Source organism: Gobius niger, assembly GCF_951799975.1.
Source record: "Gobius niger genome assembly, chromosome: 19".
NCBI lineage: Eukaryota > Metazoa > Chordata > Actinopteri > Gobiiformes > Gobiidae > Gobius > Gobius niger.
The window spans coordinates 4,887,814-4,904,964 of NC_136870.1; the positions used below are offsets into that span (position 1 = coordinate 4,887,814).

General features: G+C 39.8%; 1 protein-coding gene across 10 annotated transcripts in view; it reads left to right on the top strand.

Annotated features, from left to right (window-relative positions):
• cacna1g (calcium channel, voltage-dependent, T type, alpha 1G subunit) overlaps positions 1 to 17,151 on the top strand; it is a 347,077-nt gene that overhangs the window by 65,673 nt on the left and 264,253 nt on the right. The gene's annotated exons all lie outside the window — the stretch shown is intronic.

The window sequence follows — 17,151 nt, forward strand, 5'->3', positions numbered from 1 at the left end:
TAGGGCACAAGTTCACAAGCCCAGAATCACTAGCCTGGGTCGTAGTAGAGCAGGAGAAGCCTACTTTTTGGCCACCATCTGATCTGTTTAAACCTTTAACCGGCCTTCCTCTCTGAACAGGAGGTTAAGTTTAGGGTTAAGGACGGAAAGTGTGACTTGTGTTTCACTCATGAGTGTGTTGACAAGGGCTCGAAATTCCGATTATGGCAGTTTTTGGGATATGGTGTTTATATTAGGGATGTACCGATCCGATATTCAGTATCGGTATCGGTAGCCGATCAGGCTTTTTTAGAGTATCGGATTGGATCGGATTTGATGACTGGACGGGTCCGGTACAAGACGGCCGTGAATCTGCGGCTCCAGTCTGCAGGTTTACCACCGCGCTTCGAGGGTTTATCACAGCACCACCACAGATGGAGCAGATGGAGCCGCTGCAGATCCAGGACCGCAGATTCACGGCCTTCATGCTATCGCTAAGCTAGAACACTAAATGTATTTATTTGACTTGATTTATTCTTATTATTGTGTCTTTCACATAAGTGCTCAGCTCTCGTGGGCTTACAAGACACATTTCAAAACTGAATTAAAACACATGCTTCTGAAAAACTTTCTAATCATGTCATCAAATTTTTTTCCATCTTTTTTGGGGGGTATTCAACTCATTTTGTAACTTTTTTGTAATGTTTTTTAATCAATTTTTTGTCATTTTTGGTCATTTTTTTGTCCTTTTTTTGTCACATTTTTTGTCATTTTTTGTCAATGTCTTCTCACTTTTTTTCATCTCAGTTTTGTTGCTATTTTCACAGCTTTTTTTCCAGAAGCTTTTGGACTGGGGTAAAGCCAAACTGGAGAAAATTTGCTCGGTTCAGGTGGGAGTTAAGGGGTTAAAATTCAAAGTTAAAGCCAAAACGTCTTCCATGTTTATGAACAAAAATACAACTGGTAAAACTAGTGGTAAAACTGGTAATATCCATAGGCAATAATATATAATGATATACAGTATATTATATAAAAATCTAATAATACAAAAAGACTGTATCGGATTGGTATCGGCCAGATGAAGTGTCAAAAATATCGGATCGGATCGGGAGCTCAAAAAAGCGGATCGGTGCATCCCTAGTTTATATGAGAAATCGGGAAACTAAAATCCCTTGTTTACATGATCAAATAAAGATCATGTAAATACAGAGCTTGTATTGAAGCTCTGTCCGGGCAGGCGGACACATTACATTATTGAGCACAATAGATATTAAAAGCATAATGTGCGCCTTATTGCAGGGCTTGTTCTTTTGAATGCCCACTTTGGACTAAATGATTTGCTCATCCTCTGAGCTACGGCAAATGACAATGACGGCAGATTATGGATAAGTCGTTTCCTTTGCCTCTCCTGGGTCTGTCTTCGCCACCGACACGGACCAGGGAGCACTGGGAGAAGGTTTGAAGCTGGGGTTGGTGTGTGAGAGTGGAGCTGATGAAGTTCACCAATAGTTAGTGGAGGATAGTGAATAGTCACTGACAGTTTTGCATAAATCCACACTACGACGCTTCTTTCCATCTTAAATATTCACTACTTTTAGTTCTTTCATGGTTAGAATAAAAAAACACAGTCTCCTTCTCACTCCAGAAACGGGAGCTCTTCGGACATGCCGACGCCATGTTTGTTTACTGTGAACGGCGCAAGAAATGTGAAGTTTCTTAAAGGCACACTGCGTAACATTTTGGACGATGCTGTTGCAGCAAAACAAAAAATGCTCCTAATGACCAGCTCAACACAGAAAATGCTGTTACTGCAGTGTGTAATAAAAGAATGGATTTGGATGAGGAACTAACCTGTTAAAATCTCAAATTCTACTGCCCTTTGTCACATCTCCATGACGACGAGCTGGAGACGTACCCACTCCTCATAAAGTTTACACTCATATCTTCAGAGGGGTGAGCCTAATAAATCTTTGTTTGTACATTTATTAGGTATTTTTTAATGATGAAAATATCTGTCATAAAATAAATGCCTGTATTTCAATTTTATTTATTGGGTTAAATTCTACGTGGTGTGGCTTTAAAACCGGAAAATAGTGTATACATGAAGTTATATCCCAGTTACTGACGGAAAATTCCAGCCAGAAAATCTGGGTTTCTCAAAACCGGGAAACTGCTGTTTTCGGGTTTTTATAATCGGGGAACTGCGTTTGTATGAACAAAGAAAAAAACTGAATATTAAAAACTCTCGAGCCCTTGCAAACACACTCATCTATCTACAGATCTCACTCATGCTTTTAGAAACTAGAAGGCCTTAGGTTTCAAATGAGATCAGGCGAGTGAAATGCCCCAAAGGGAATGAAGACGTAAAAAGAGAGTTTTGATGCAAGAAGTTTTTCTTATCTTTCATATGACTTTCCTCACGAAACAACAAAGAGCACCTTCAGCACAGAATGTATGTTTTTGCGTAGCACGAGCGTGAATAGACAATGATTGGGAATGTTTGGGACCCTCAGAGCTCGGCCCTTTGACCTCAGTGCACCACAGCGGGACCACGGTACAGTCTCTCTTCTCATTCACTGTGGGATGAATACAGCAGGTTTCGCTGTGAAAGCGTGAAAGGATGTAAATGCAAATAAAAGATGTGAGTCTGCAGTGCCATGGACATTTTGGAGGAGTGAGATTTAGACAGATTTGTGAACACTATTTAAGAGAAATGGATCTTGTAAGTATGTCTTTGAGTTCAGCTCATGAAAGATGGGAGCAAAAACAGAAGTGTTGCCAATTTTTGGACATGTTGAAATTTTGGCGGCTAAGAAAGAGTAGGGCCCCAGAGAGCAATCCTGTCAAACTGGTGGTCAACTTTTTATTTTATTGTTTGCTAGCCTTAACCTATTGTGAGTTTAACTTTAACGTGACGTGCGAGTCCGAGTGTCCGGCCCCCTTCACTCCTCCCCGGGTTAAAACAGCAGGCGTTGACTGGAGCTCGCGCCCTCACTCCCTCCTGGCTGTACACTTTCTTCATTTGTCTCCATTAGGGTTTAATCAGGCTGGATTGGATTTCCTCTGAACACATTCACGTCTAAATAAGTGATGAGCATTCTCTCCTCAGCCAGAGGACCACTCGGGTTTTTATGCTTGAGCAATATATGGCTGGTCTTTTAATCCCACCATTACTCCTCCATAGCTCAGAGCTGATCGCATACAACTTATTACAGTCAACACGTAGTAGTTGGAACTGTGTTGGTAAAGGCTCATAGCGCGGCAGATAGAAACTGTTTTTTAATTGAAAAAACACCTCAAGTCAAGTTTCTGCTGTTTGTGGGTTAGTCACACATCCAATGACCCCCGAGCTTCATCTTATGATATGGTAATGATTTAAAAAACGCAGACATTATATACATGCCATGGAAACAAAACGTACCTCGCCATGCTTTAGTATTGTGCCGGGCTTCCTTATTCATCTGTATGGGACTATAATTTTAAATTTGAACGGGTCCGGGATTTGACGGCTAACAAAATGTACACATTTGTATGAACAGGCTCAAGAGCGAACGGCGCTTCTATGGGTATTAGGCTTAATGTGACACACCCGCTAATGCTACTTCGACTGCTAATTCTGCTACCGCTGCTAACTCTGCTACCACTGCAAACTGTGCTACCACTGCTATCTCTGCTAACTCTGGTACCACTGCTAACTCTGCTATCCCTGCTAACTCTGCTATCACTGCTAACTCTGGTACCATTGCTAACTCTGCTATCCCTGCTAACTCTGCTATCACTGCTAACTCTGCTACCACTGCTAACTTTGCTACCACTGCTAACTCTGCTACCACTGCTAACTCTGCTACCACTGCTAACTCTGGTACCACTGCTAACTCTGCTATCCCTGCTAACTCTGCTATCACTGCTAACTCTGGTACCACTGCTAACTCTGCTATCACTGCTAACTCTCCTACCACTGCTAATTGTGCTACCACTGCTAACTCTGCTACCACTGCTAACTCTGCTAACTCTGCAACCACTGCAACTCTCCTACCACTGCTAACTCTGCAAACTCTGCTAACTCTGCAAACTCTGCTACCCCTGCTATCTCTGCTACCACTGCTAACTCTGCTACCACTGCTAACTCTGCTACCACTGCTATCTCTGCAAACTCTGCTACCCCTGCTATCTCTGCTACCACTGCTAACTCTGCTACCACTGCTAACTCTGCTACCACTGCTAACTCTGCTACCCCTGCTATCTCTGCTACCACTGCTAACTCTCCTACCACTGCTAGCTCTGCTAACACTGATAACTCTGCTACCACTGCTTCATAGCTACGTCCTTTTGTTTACACATGTTTAGTAGCTATGTGCTTCTGGTGGCCAAAATATTACAGTAGAGCTTTTTATGTTTAATTGTACTTGATGGTAATGATTTTTTCATTCATTTGTACTTGACCTACTGTACAGTATTAAGGACTTGAGGGTGAGTACATCTCTGACTGATAAATGTATTTGCCTCCCTATGTAGTAAAAAGTATTTTGCACAAAATTTAAAACAAATGCAAATGCACATTGATTTATTTTCATTGTATTTATTTGTTTATTTTACTATATTTATACAGGGAAGGCCCAATGAGAGTTCTTGGGCCTTCTTTCACTTTGCTCATTTAGACCAATGAGTTGCGGCGTTGCAGCGGCACTGACGGCGGCGCGTGTTAAACCTTGAAATCGGCGCTAACCCGTGCAGCGACCCGTCTTCCCGGGGACATTGAAGCTAGCACAATGGAAGCGCAGTGACAGGAAGATGCTTTGAAGCCGCTCCTGCACCGTCAGCGGAGCGTTCCCCGCCGCTAACCTACTTGCCCATCCATGTGTGGCACGCCGCAATTCTGCCGAGATTAGCTTCACGCAAAAATGCTTCTTTGTGCATTTTTAAGCGACCGGAGATTACCTCGCAGGCTTTTATGACAAGTCAATGCCACACGTGTTATTTATGACACTTTTTTCCGTCTTTCAGGGATGTTTTTCTTTTGTTTCAGAAAGTATGCCATCAATTTCAATTTAGCCAAACCGAGCGATATTAGCGCCTGGCACAAGGATGTATGGAAATTTAGTCTGTTTTGAAACCTTTCACCACTGAACCTCCACCTGAACTGAGCACACTTCAAATCTAAAAGCTTCTTGAAAAAAGTGTCAAAACAGCGACAACAACGCGATGAAAAAGTGAAAAAAAAGGAAGAAAATGCAACACAAAAGGGAGGAAAAAAGGATGGAAAATGACCACCACAAGGCGAGGAAAAAATGAGTTTAGATCAGTTTTGTGAGCCAAATGAGGCGTTACTCTGGCCTATAAGCTGTAAGCTCTAGTCAAGAAGCTTTTAGGTTTTTAGGTTTGGGTAAAGCTGAACATGAGAATATGCACTGGGTAAAGAGGTTATGGGATCAGTCCTTTTAATCAGAGGTGGGTAGAGTAGGAGTAGGGCTTGGTACCAACAATACCAGTCTGATATCGGAAAAAAAAAACATTTACCACGTGGCTATAATGTTTAAATCCTGATGTCTTATTATGTCAGTTCCCCTGCTGGACACGTGTGGAATTCTTTCTTTTTTCTTTTTGTTTAAGCTGCCCCCTACTGGCTGGAGTGAGCAAACTGGTTATTTTGTTAAAAATCCAAAACTCTGCACGGTTTCTCCCAATCTTCCCCCATTTTTCCCAAATAATTCACCATTTTTCCCACGTTTCCTGACATTGGAGATGAACCCGATATTGTAAATTTGCAGATGCTTGATTGTTCTGGTTCCTGGTTCTAGATGACATTGTTAAAGTACTGGTATTGTAAAAAAAACTTAACGGTACGCAGTAGGGATGGTCCGATATGAAAATTTGCCACCGATATCGATATCCGATATTTGCCTCGCTGCTGTGGCCGATATCCGATATTTGCCGATATATTTATTTCGATGTTAAAAATCAATAGAAAGGCTCAAATGTGGTAAAGTTTGCAAATTGCTCCATTATTGGAATGTCTTATGCTTATGCCTGGGACACGTCTCACACACCAGGATGAAACAAACAATCCCTTTTATTAGAAAAATATTAAAAAGACCAAATGCAATGTTGGAGTGAAATGTTATTTGGATTTTGGCTGAATATTTACTCAGACCTACTTATTATTATACTTTCACCCATGTCGTCTATTAATGGGAAACACTGACACTGGGAATATGCTAGGCTACTATTTATTGTATTTTTTATTTAAACATGTAGCCTACCATGTTATTTAAGCTACATGTTTTAACTTTAAACAAATCTGATAAAGGACACATAGCTCTGTATGAAGCTTTGAAATTGCAAAAAATTGTCACTTTAACAGCACCTTATATGAATTTATGAGGCCAGACTGAAGATTTAGAGTTGGTTTAGAGCTGGCAAAAGGCAAACAGTAGATTTACAAGATTAGCCTGAGCTTTGAACTGCATTGTTTTCAATGATAAATGCGCTAACGATCGCTAATGCGTCTAATTAAATATGCGCGAAATGCGACAAAACACCTCGTTTTCAGGGTCATTAACGTGACAAAAGCGAGCGGAGTAAACGTGAATACAGACATTATCATCACTGTAGTTAGACATACATGATGACAGAAAGGTCATGTTTACGTGTTGTAGCCTTTAGCCTGTTAGAAGCTATGCTAGCGCTAACCAGTGTTAATTTTGACAACATATTTTAATTTAGTTTTAGTCTTTTGACTAAAATGTAAGTTAATTTTAGTCGAGATTCAGTCAAAAAAATCTTTTCAATTTTAGTCTAGTTTTAGTCGATTAAAATTGCATGTCAATTTAGTCGACTAAATTTAAGACTAATTGAGTCGACTTTGCATTGATAATATGTATTATAATCATATTTAATAAAGTTCTTCTGCTTCATGGAGCTGCTCCACATGAACAAAGCTCAGAGCTGATCCTTTAACAGAGGATTTAAATGATCTGAGGCTCTTTCAGACGCTCAATACAAGTTTGGATGATTTTAGTCTCTCCTTTTCATTTTTATTTAGTCTTATTTTAGTCGACTAAAATATCTGGACATTTTAGTCATAGTTTTAGTCTCATGAGAAACTTTAATTTAGTTTTAGTCCAATTTTAGTCACAAAAATATCACTTTGACTAAATTTAAGACTAAATATTTTAGTCGACGAAATGAACACTGGCGCTAACAAACAAAGTTATAAATCTGGCGTCAGGACGGACAAACTTTTGCAACACTCACCTCAGATGTATTGACAAATAATCCATCAGAAAATGATTCCTGTTAATCCTGACTCAGAATTATGTCCATGAGGCAGATTTAGTCCAGTTTGTCACAGCAGCAACTTGTGTCTCTGCATCTCTGTGGTGTCCAAGTGTCAGCAACACTTTGTTTAAACTTAGTAAAAACATATTCTCTTTTGGAGATGTGTGGATTTATGCTGGAGGTTCTTTATTTTTAGGAGCCACTGTTTATTTTAGATAATTTGAATAAACTCTTGCCCCAGTCAGGTCAGTTTAGCCCGTCTACACTGCTGCTGCATTCAGGTGCGCTACGACATTATGGTGCAGTGAATAATTCAAAGAATAAAGAAAAATCGGCCGATATTTCCCAATATCGGACCGATACTGGTGTGTGAAAAAATATCGGCGGCGCATATATATCGGCCATCCCTAGTACACAGCCCTATGTAAGAGTAACGTTACTGCGAAATATTAAAGTACATGTTGCTTTATTTACTGTATTGCTGTCTCCTATATCCTGTGTGTACATGTTTACAGTAGTGCTTCACAAAAACATGCATTAACTATTATCTCCTGTCCCCGTGTTGTAACCTTAGTGTGGGTTTATTATACAAAAGGCTTTTTAATGTTTGGCTCAGACGGGACGATCACACCCAGATCGTGTCCCGACCAAGTCAATTGCAAAACTAATGTGTCCAGCGTAACTGAAGCGGGACAGTGTCTGACCATCTGCCAAACTGAGTCGGACTGAGCCCAGTGTCCCGTCTCATTTGCAATTCATTATTTCATCCCATGGTCAATTAATTAATCCACCCCCCCGGTCATCAACAGCTTGCAAACTTGTGTTGTTTCGGCCTCCACCTGCTGATGTCACGAGGTGGTGCTCTCCTTCTCCAGGAAGTGCCCCTTTCTCAAGCTTGTTCACAGAAAGGGGCCTTTAGAAGACAACCAAACATGTCAGCAATTTAAAGTTTAGCATATTATATTCTAATATATACTGTATTAAACTTATGATGTATTTTTCTGTTCTTTAAGGCAACACATGGATAGGGCAAAAAAATTGAATAAAGAAAAGCTAACTTATCTACTTCACAAACGGTGCCTTATTTTATTTTAGTCTTTTGACAAAAATGTAACTTTACTTAGGTTGAGATTTAGTCAAATAATAATAATAAGATTAATTTTAGTCTAGTTGTAGTTGACTAAAATTGCACGTATATTTATTTGTAGAAGAGTCATTTTCAAACATAAATACAAATACAAGAACATAAACAAAAAGACAAGAAACACCCTATTTAGTCAACTTTACATCCATAATATTTATTATCATATTTAAAGGAACAGGCCACAGTTTTTCCATACTGTGATATGTTCTTACCTGAGCTTAGACGAGTTCATATGTACCTGTCTGGCCTGTTCCTTTAATCAAGTTCCTCTGCTTCTTTTCATTTTTATTTAGTCATATTTTCTACAAACATATCTGGACATTTCAGACAGTTTTAGTCTCATAAACAACTTTTTATTTAGTTTTAGTCTCATCTTAGTCAGCAAAAAAAAACAACTGACTAAAAAGATGAAATACTTTATTGGAAATGCACTGCAGGGCGCGGGGGCGTGGCTTAGAAAGAGGGTTTTGACTGTGCTGGACTGACTTCATTCCGCATTTTCAAGCTCTCACAAGACAAACTACAATCTTTATTCTACTGTGAGTTCAACACTGGCCGTGTCCAGAGAGAAAGAGCATCCTGTCGCTGGCTCTGGTGTTGAAGAGCGACGGCAGTGCATGTGAGCCCCCCCTACACACCCCCACTTTTTTAGAAAGAATGTACTGCAAATGTAATTGGAATGTATTGTAGAAAGGCCCAACCCGGGACTGGAGTTGAAGATTTAGCACTAGCTGTAAACTCTTTTTGCATCGGCCAGAAGTTTGTTTTGCACTATGTTGAATTGCAATGTCAAATAAATAAATAAGTGGGAAAAAAACTGCTAAAATTCTAATTTCGCCTCATTAAATCGGGCGGGAATTAGATATTCAAAAGAGTGGAATGTTTGTGGAGATGCCTTTTCTATCCGTATCCATTGGTTTTTGTTGTTTATCCTTTTCCATCTTTACAATCTAAGTATTGCAAACCTGGGAAACTCTTTCCTAAAAGCAGCATACTGAGGTTGAATTTGCAGCGCTCCCCGTGGGTTTGGATTCGTGGGGTTTCCCCGTGGGTTTGGAAGATAGCTCTGCTCCGCCTTTCTTTTCCGCACCGCCTATCCCCTTTACCCCCCCTTTACCCCCTCCTCCACGCGGAACCTACAGGGCTGAAATCGGGCTCTTTGATCAGAGCAGGTCCCAAGGAGAGCCTCGGTGTAGTTCCCTCTGCGCGAACAGAAGCCTCTGATCTAGTGGAGATGAGCGGGGAAGGTGCAGAGGAAGTCCATGCGTCTCAATGGAGGTGATTGACGAAATCCAACGGAGTTTACGGAGGAAAATGTGACCAGACATGCTTCTTTAAGGCGAGACGCTGCAGGTGAATACGGGGACACATTTCATTTAGAGATGTCAATTTGAAACTCTTGCCATAGATTATTGACTAAAAGGATACCACTATGGAGCACTATTTTTTGTGAGAAATATAAGTATTTTCTGTGGGTATTTTGCAAACCCGGAAGACGCACCGCTTCGATTCAGTTAACTCCGACCTCTCTCTCTGAGCTAATCCGCCCATGCATTATTAGCAGTAAGAAATATTAACATCACAGCAATAAGTTACTTCACAATGAAGTTATAAGGAGTTGACATCTGCAACACAGCTTCGTAAATGGCTAACACACACGCTAACACACAAGCTAACACACACGCTAACACACACGCTAACACACACGCTAACACACACACTAACACACGTTTTGACTGACTCACCGCTCTGGTGGGTGTTTACATTATGGGACTCGCGTTGGTTATAAAAGTGAATCCACTTTGATTCTGGTGAAGGTCACAGAAAAACACTATTTTAGTGATAGTAGCTGAATCCCGGAAAGAAATTACAACTTCTGGTGAGTGTCCTCTTCTTTAGGAAGGTTGAATAAAGTCCCGTCCTCGTAGCCAAACGTGCTTTTGTCTGACATTATCGTTAGGTAAGAATAAAGAACAGGCGTGTCCAGAGTAGGTTAGAAAGAGCTCCTTCTTCACAACTTTCAGTGCAAACATGACATCTGTTCAGACGCTCAGGGGTGCGTTTATTTACACCGCGGGGCAGTCGGGCACTTCCTTTTTAAATGTATTTATTTATTTTTTCTTACTACAGAAATAATGAAAACAAAAACTGTTCAGTTCGTAAGGCATTACATTACAGACATCGGGCTCTTCCTGTTTGACACTATGACTTAAAAAACGTCACAGTGTCACAACTCAGTGGCAACAAAACCTAAATAATGGAAAGAGCCCGGTTTGAATTAATGGTTTACTTTTGTTGATATATTAGTTACCAAGAATTTGTGAGAGCGATTTTGGATCTTGTTTATTTGGATCTCTGTTTTTGAATGAGTCATTTATACTGTAAGCGTAAAGATCTGCAAAAAAATTTAGTTTCCCCTTGTTTTTCAATAAATCAATAAATCTGGGATATAGACTTCCTGCGCGCAACTGAAAGCTCTTCTATAAGCACCCTTTTTTATTTTGACAAGAAAAAGATGTCAAAGGGAGAAAACAAGCTAAAAATGTCAACATTGACCACTGCATGAAAAATCCATTATTTTCACTCGCCGTGTCTCGCCTTAATTGTTTTGGGCGCCCCGGCTGTGACATATTATGATTTATACGTTGAAATAAGCATTGGAAATTAAACATGCTGAAAACAGTATGCGAGACTCCATTTTGTGCTAATAGCTGTCTAACAAATGGACGGCACTGTGATAAACGGGAGCGATGATGAAGTAAGGATGCAAAACTGGCTTTTTAGAACTTTTTGACCATCTTGGAATATTGTTTTCTAATCCAAAACCTGGAGTACTTTTTGAACTCCGCCCAGTAATCGAACTCAGGACCTTCATACCCTGAGCCGTTGTTGTTCCTATTCAATGAAAAGATAAAACGATGGGAATCCAAAAGACATCAAATATTCGGCGACGTCTCCCCGCCTGTATTATCACCTCCACACTTCCTGCAGGAAATGTTCCTCCACACAAACTGTCCTGTGCAAAGTCCAGCATTGTTACTTTCTTTGGTGAAATCATCCACTTTGTGATGTAAGCACCGGGTTCTGCTGTTGGATATTTTGGACCATGTTTCGTAACCCTCTCTCAAGTACTGTGAGGGTCGTTTATCAATGAGTGAGTTAAAAAGGTGCTTGTTTTGCACAAGAGCAAACGCTTGGTAATTGAACCCCTGTATGTTTGCATGACCTGATCATGATCTTTGAAAAACAATAAACTTTTGATGAGTAAGGAAGATAACTACAAATACAACAAACTACAATATGGAGAGACAGCAGCCGCTTTCCCACGCTTCATTCACAAATACTGAATGATGGTTTCCGGCATGAAAGAAGATCGAGATGATGCTGTAATCCAAATATGGTCATTTCCTTTCTGGGAGTAAGATGGGAGGGATGAATACAAGCACATGCAGATGTTACAAAACTTTTCTTAACAGTCCTATATCAGGCAAAATCGACTTTTGGAGCTTTTAGCCATAGTGTTAGGGCTGCTCGATTATTGAAAACATAATAATCACGATTATTTTAGTCATAATTGAAATCACGATTATTCAAGCGATTATTTGTTGCCTTTAAAAAAAAGTCTTTATTTTATTTATATATTTATTAATAAAAAAAACTATGCTGAATATTTTCTGTTTTCTGAACAGTCATTAAAGTACAACTGATTTCAAGTTTGCCTCGATTAAGGAGAGGTCTGTGTTTCACACCTGCCCCCTGCTGGCCAGCCCTCACACCTGCGCAAGCAAACTGAGCAACGCGGCCTGATGACATCATCACACAGCGCTGTTTGTTTTTTATGTCAGGCAAAAGCAAATGCGAAGGGAGCCATGAAATAATGAAAGTTTAAAAAAAGTTTTTATTTTTCGATTATCCTTTAGTGAAATAATCGAAATTGTGATTGAATTTCGATTAATTGCACAGCCCTACATAGTGTAATGTTATTTCCTTATCAACCCCCCCCCATCTGAACAGATTTCATGTTTGCACTGAAAGCTGTGAAGAAGGAGCTCTTTCTAACCTACTCTGGACACGCCTGTTCTTTTTTCTTACCTAACGATAATGTCACGGAGAAAAGAACGTTTGGCTACAAGGAGCAGGACTTTATTCAACCTTCCTAAAGAAGAGGCCACTCGTCAGAAGTTGAAATTTCTCTCCGGGATTCAGCGACTATCACCAAAATAGTGTTTTTCTGTGACTGTCTCTGATGGATGTTTGGTGAATCTTCGCCAGAATCAAAGTGGATTAACTTTTATAACCAACGCGAGTCCCACAATGTAAACAGCCGATGGAGCGGCCAGGACAGAGCAGTGAGTCAATCAAAACGAATGTTAGCATGTTAGCTTGCTAGCTTGTTAGCTTGTGTGTTAGCCATTTATGAAGCTGTGTTGCAGATGTCAACTCCTTATAACTGTATTGTGAAGTAACTTCACTTATTGTGGTGATATTTATGTTTATTTTACTGCTAATAATGCCTGGGCAGATCCGCTCGGAGAGAGGGGTGGAGTTAACTGAATCGAAGTGTCTTGTCGTCCGGGTTTGCAAAATACCCCCAGAAAATACTACATAGTGATGTATAATATGTCATATAAATGCCTATACTTTAAAATTAGGTTTTCTTTACGCTCTTTCAACAACTTTAGTCGCTCCTCTGGACTCCAAACTTGGACTTCACAATATTTTGAAGGTTTTCTGAGGGATTTATTAATTTCTAATTCATGCCTGATTTACTGAACAAAATTAGACTTTTAACAGATTTTTCCACTTCACTGTTTACAGAATCAGATCCAAAATCCCTCTGAGCAAATCTTTGCAACTAATGAACAAACTTTGTAACTAATAAACAAACACAATAAAACCACACATTTAAAACTATATCAATCATTTAGATTCCGTTGCTGAAAATAGAGTAGAATAGAACGTCCGGTCAAATGAGAAATGCAGTAAAAGGTTGTGAAAATGGTCCAGGTTATTTATGAGCTGAGCCGTGTTGCATGAGGAGAAGTTAAGCGTTGGAGCGGTGGTCCTTTGAAACGCACAGCGCGGGGCGGTGTGTACAAATGCCAGCCAACATGCCAGAGCCAAAAGTCAGCTTGTTAAAAGTTGACCCCGAGCTAACGAGCCGGCGATTTCAACATACGGATGCTCGGGGCCGAATGCCGCCCGAGCAGGAGGCCGGGGGAAACAGGAGACACAAGCAAGGACAGGAAAGGAATGATGTATCGGACAACCAAATAAAGCTACAGAAGGGGTCCTTAATTGGCTCGGTTTTTATTGTAAGACTATTAATATTGAAGATTCTCACTGAAGGCATTCAATTATGGCATGGAATTATCTTTTTCTTCAAAATCCTGCCTTTTGCTTTGATTTCTGATTGATATTTTCTCGTGTCACGAAGGAAATGGTTTTGACTTGACAGACTGTTCACACACAATTACTTTGACCTCTTACCACCCGCCTAAACCGAAGGCATTCTGTCCTCTTTGGCTATAGGCCTGTGTAACACCTCATTTGAAAGCTAAGACCCACAAAACTGATCTTTTTCCTCGCGTTGTTGCTGTGTTGTGTCACCTTTTTTTTTTTTTATATATATTTTTGTTTCATTTTTGTCTCATTTTTGTGACGTTTTGGTTGAGTTTTTGTCACATTTTTGTATATTTTTTGTCACTTTTTAGTTGAGTTTTTGTCACATTTTTGTATATTTTTTGTCACTTTTTAGTTGAGTTTTTGTCACATTTTTGTATATTTTTTGTCACTTTTTAGTTGAGTTTTTGTCACATTTTTGTCACATCTTTCCTCGCGTTGTTGCTGTGTTGTGTCACCTTTTTCTGTTTTTATTTTTTTCACGTTTTTGTCTCATTTTTGTCTCATTTTTGTAGAATTTTTGTCGTTTTGGTTGAGTTTTTGTCACATTTTTGTATTAATTTTTGTCACTTTTTGGTTGAGTTTTTGTCTCATTTTTGTCACATCTTTCCTCGCGTTGTTGCTGTGTTGTGTCACCTTTTTTTCACATTTTTGTCTCATTTTTGTCACATTTTTGTAGAATTTAGTCACTTTTTGTTGAGTTTTTGTCATATTTTTGTAGAATTTTTGTCACTTTTTGGTTGAATTTTTGTCACATTTTTGTCACTTTTTGGTTGCGTTTTTGTCACATTTTTGTATGTTTTTTGTCACTTTTTGGTTGAGTTTTTGTCTCATTTTTGTCTCATTTTTGTAGAATTTAGTCACTTTTTGGTTGAGTTTTAGTCACATTTTTGTACAATTTTTGTCACTTTTTGGTTGAGTTTTTGTCACATATTTGTCACTTTTTGGTTGCGTTTTTGTCACATTTTTGTAGAAATTTTGTCACTTTTTGGTTAAGTTTTTGTCACATTTTTGTCACATCTTTGTTGAATTTTTGTCTCATTTTTGTCTCATTTCTGTCACTTTTTGGTTGAGTTTTTGTCACTTTTTTGTAGAATTTTTGTCACTTTTTGGTTGAGTTTTTGTCTCATTTATGTCACTTTTTGGTTGAGTTTTTGTCACTTTTTTGCTGCGTTTACATACTTGTTTTCTTCTCATTTTTTGTGTGTGGCTGTTTTGGTGCTTTTTTCCCCAAGAAGCTTTTTTGATTAGGGTAAAGCCTGGAGAAAATGGGTTCTGCTCAGGTTAAAATCCGGCCTTAAATTGTTGCCAGTGGTCTGCAGCAGAGAGGCTTTGCTAGTTTTCTCCCACCTGGCTTTATATGAGTAGCTTTGACCCAACATTTACATTGGATCTACTGGGACTCCGCGTTTCCAACCTATCGCTGCTTATTCCATATGGTTCTTCAAAGCCTCGTCGAGTTATTGACATACATCAGCTTATGCCGGTCACATACTCTGAGACGCAGGTGTGCCATAGGAAGCCCGTTGGTCACACAGAGCGGGACAGACCGACCAGATGGAGCACTGTTGGACTGGAGGGTTGACCCACGAGGCTGTAGGACTTTTGATGGTAATGATTCGAACCCTTTTAGATCTGGGTCAGTTCTAGTTGATAGCTGGCTTAGCTCTAGTTCTTCTTCTAGGGTTATTTGGGAGAAACATTTGTCCTGGACTGGTTTAAATATCCTATATTTGAGCTAAAATTCAAACTGTTTTTAGTGTCCAACGTTTCACAAATACCCAAAGTCACTGCCACAATAGTGCGAACAAAAACTAGCCTGCAAGATCACAACAGATACAAAAAATTAATTCACTTATATCTCTTATCATTTTAGAATTTCTGTAGATTTATCCATAATCAACTTCTTTGTCTTTCAAACTATATTGATCAAAATAGCCCAATAGTCTGCGATGTCCTGGTGGAGATATCATGGCGACTCCCGTCCCGCTCTGGTAAAGACGTATCAAGAAAATAAGTGGTGTTTCCATTTGATCACATTGCACTGGGCTGAAGGGCCAGTCACAAGATGGCTGCCAGAATTGCCATTCCTTCCAACGTATATATTTGTTAAACCGACAAATATGCGAGAAAAAACCCATAAAAAACTCTTATAAACAACCATCAGTATTTCTGAAACTCAACGGAGAGTTACTGAACCTACTTATTTCTCAGACTCATTAGCCAAAAATGCCGCACCTACTGCTAATAAAGTATTATTTACTAAAGTCACTTCTTCCGGGATTAGCGTTACCGTTAGCATTTATCTACGCCAACCCGGAAGACGTACCGATTTTGTTAAATATTGCTTTTATAGCAGTAGGTTCAGCATGTTTGGCTAATGAGCCTGATAAATAAATATGTTCAGTCACTCTCTGTTGGGTTTCGGAAATATGGGTTGTGGTTTTAAAGAGTTTTTTGTTGTTTCTCGCACATCTGCAAACCCGGAAGTAAAGCTGTGACGTCACCACTCAACAAACGTATCACTTTAGCCATGTCCTATTGAGAGTTTTATTAAAGATCCTTGACCGTCTGTGTGAAACAAGTGAAATATGTGTTCCACTGCACTGAAGTAAATGGCCCAAAATGATACCGAAACAGGTCAGTACTTTGGTGAAAGAAACGGGCACAGGGTTTTTAAAGTCTGGCTTAGTCCTGGTTCTGTCCTGGTTTAGTCCCAGCTCAGGCCCAAGCCACTGAGGGATGGCTATCGATTGTGAAAAGTCGATGGAATGAGAAACCGTAAATTGGCGAGCTAGCCAGGAGTGAGGAGCGGCGGGCTCCGCTGATATCCACGTCAGACGGATGATGGACTGGATGGAGGGTGTCATTGAAGGAACCTAATCTTTACTATTATTAATTTACGGCGTGCCTTCGGTGCCTAACCCATCACTCACGTTGGGTATTGTTTCTGCCGCACGCATTGAGGTCATAAAATATGAGATTGGACATGACAGGCCAGCTGGGCTCGGTTTGCGCTTTTCATCAAAGTCGAAAGAATGAGCAGAGAAGCCGTCAAAGCCGCAAAGGGAAGTCAAGCGGTCTGCAGAGGCACGGAGCAAGTGTTCGACTGAAAAAAACGTGTGCTTAAGTTTTGAATCTGTGCTTCGCCTGGGTATTACTTTTGTTGAGAACTTATAACTTTTTCACTGCATTTCAAAGATAAACATAAGACTTTCGGTAACACTTTACATTACGGGCCGGTAAGTCCTTGGTACTTACAGTGGTAATTACAGTGGTATTTACACTGGTAATTCTATGTACTTATTGTGGTTCTTACAGTGGTAGTTACGGTGGTACTTACAGTG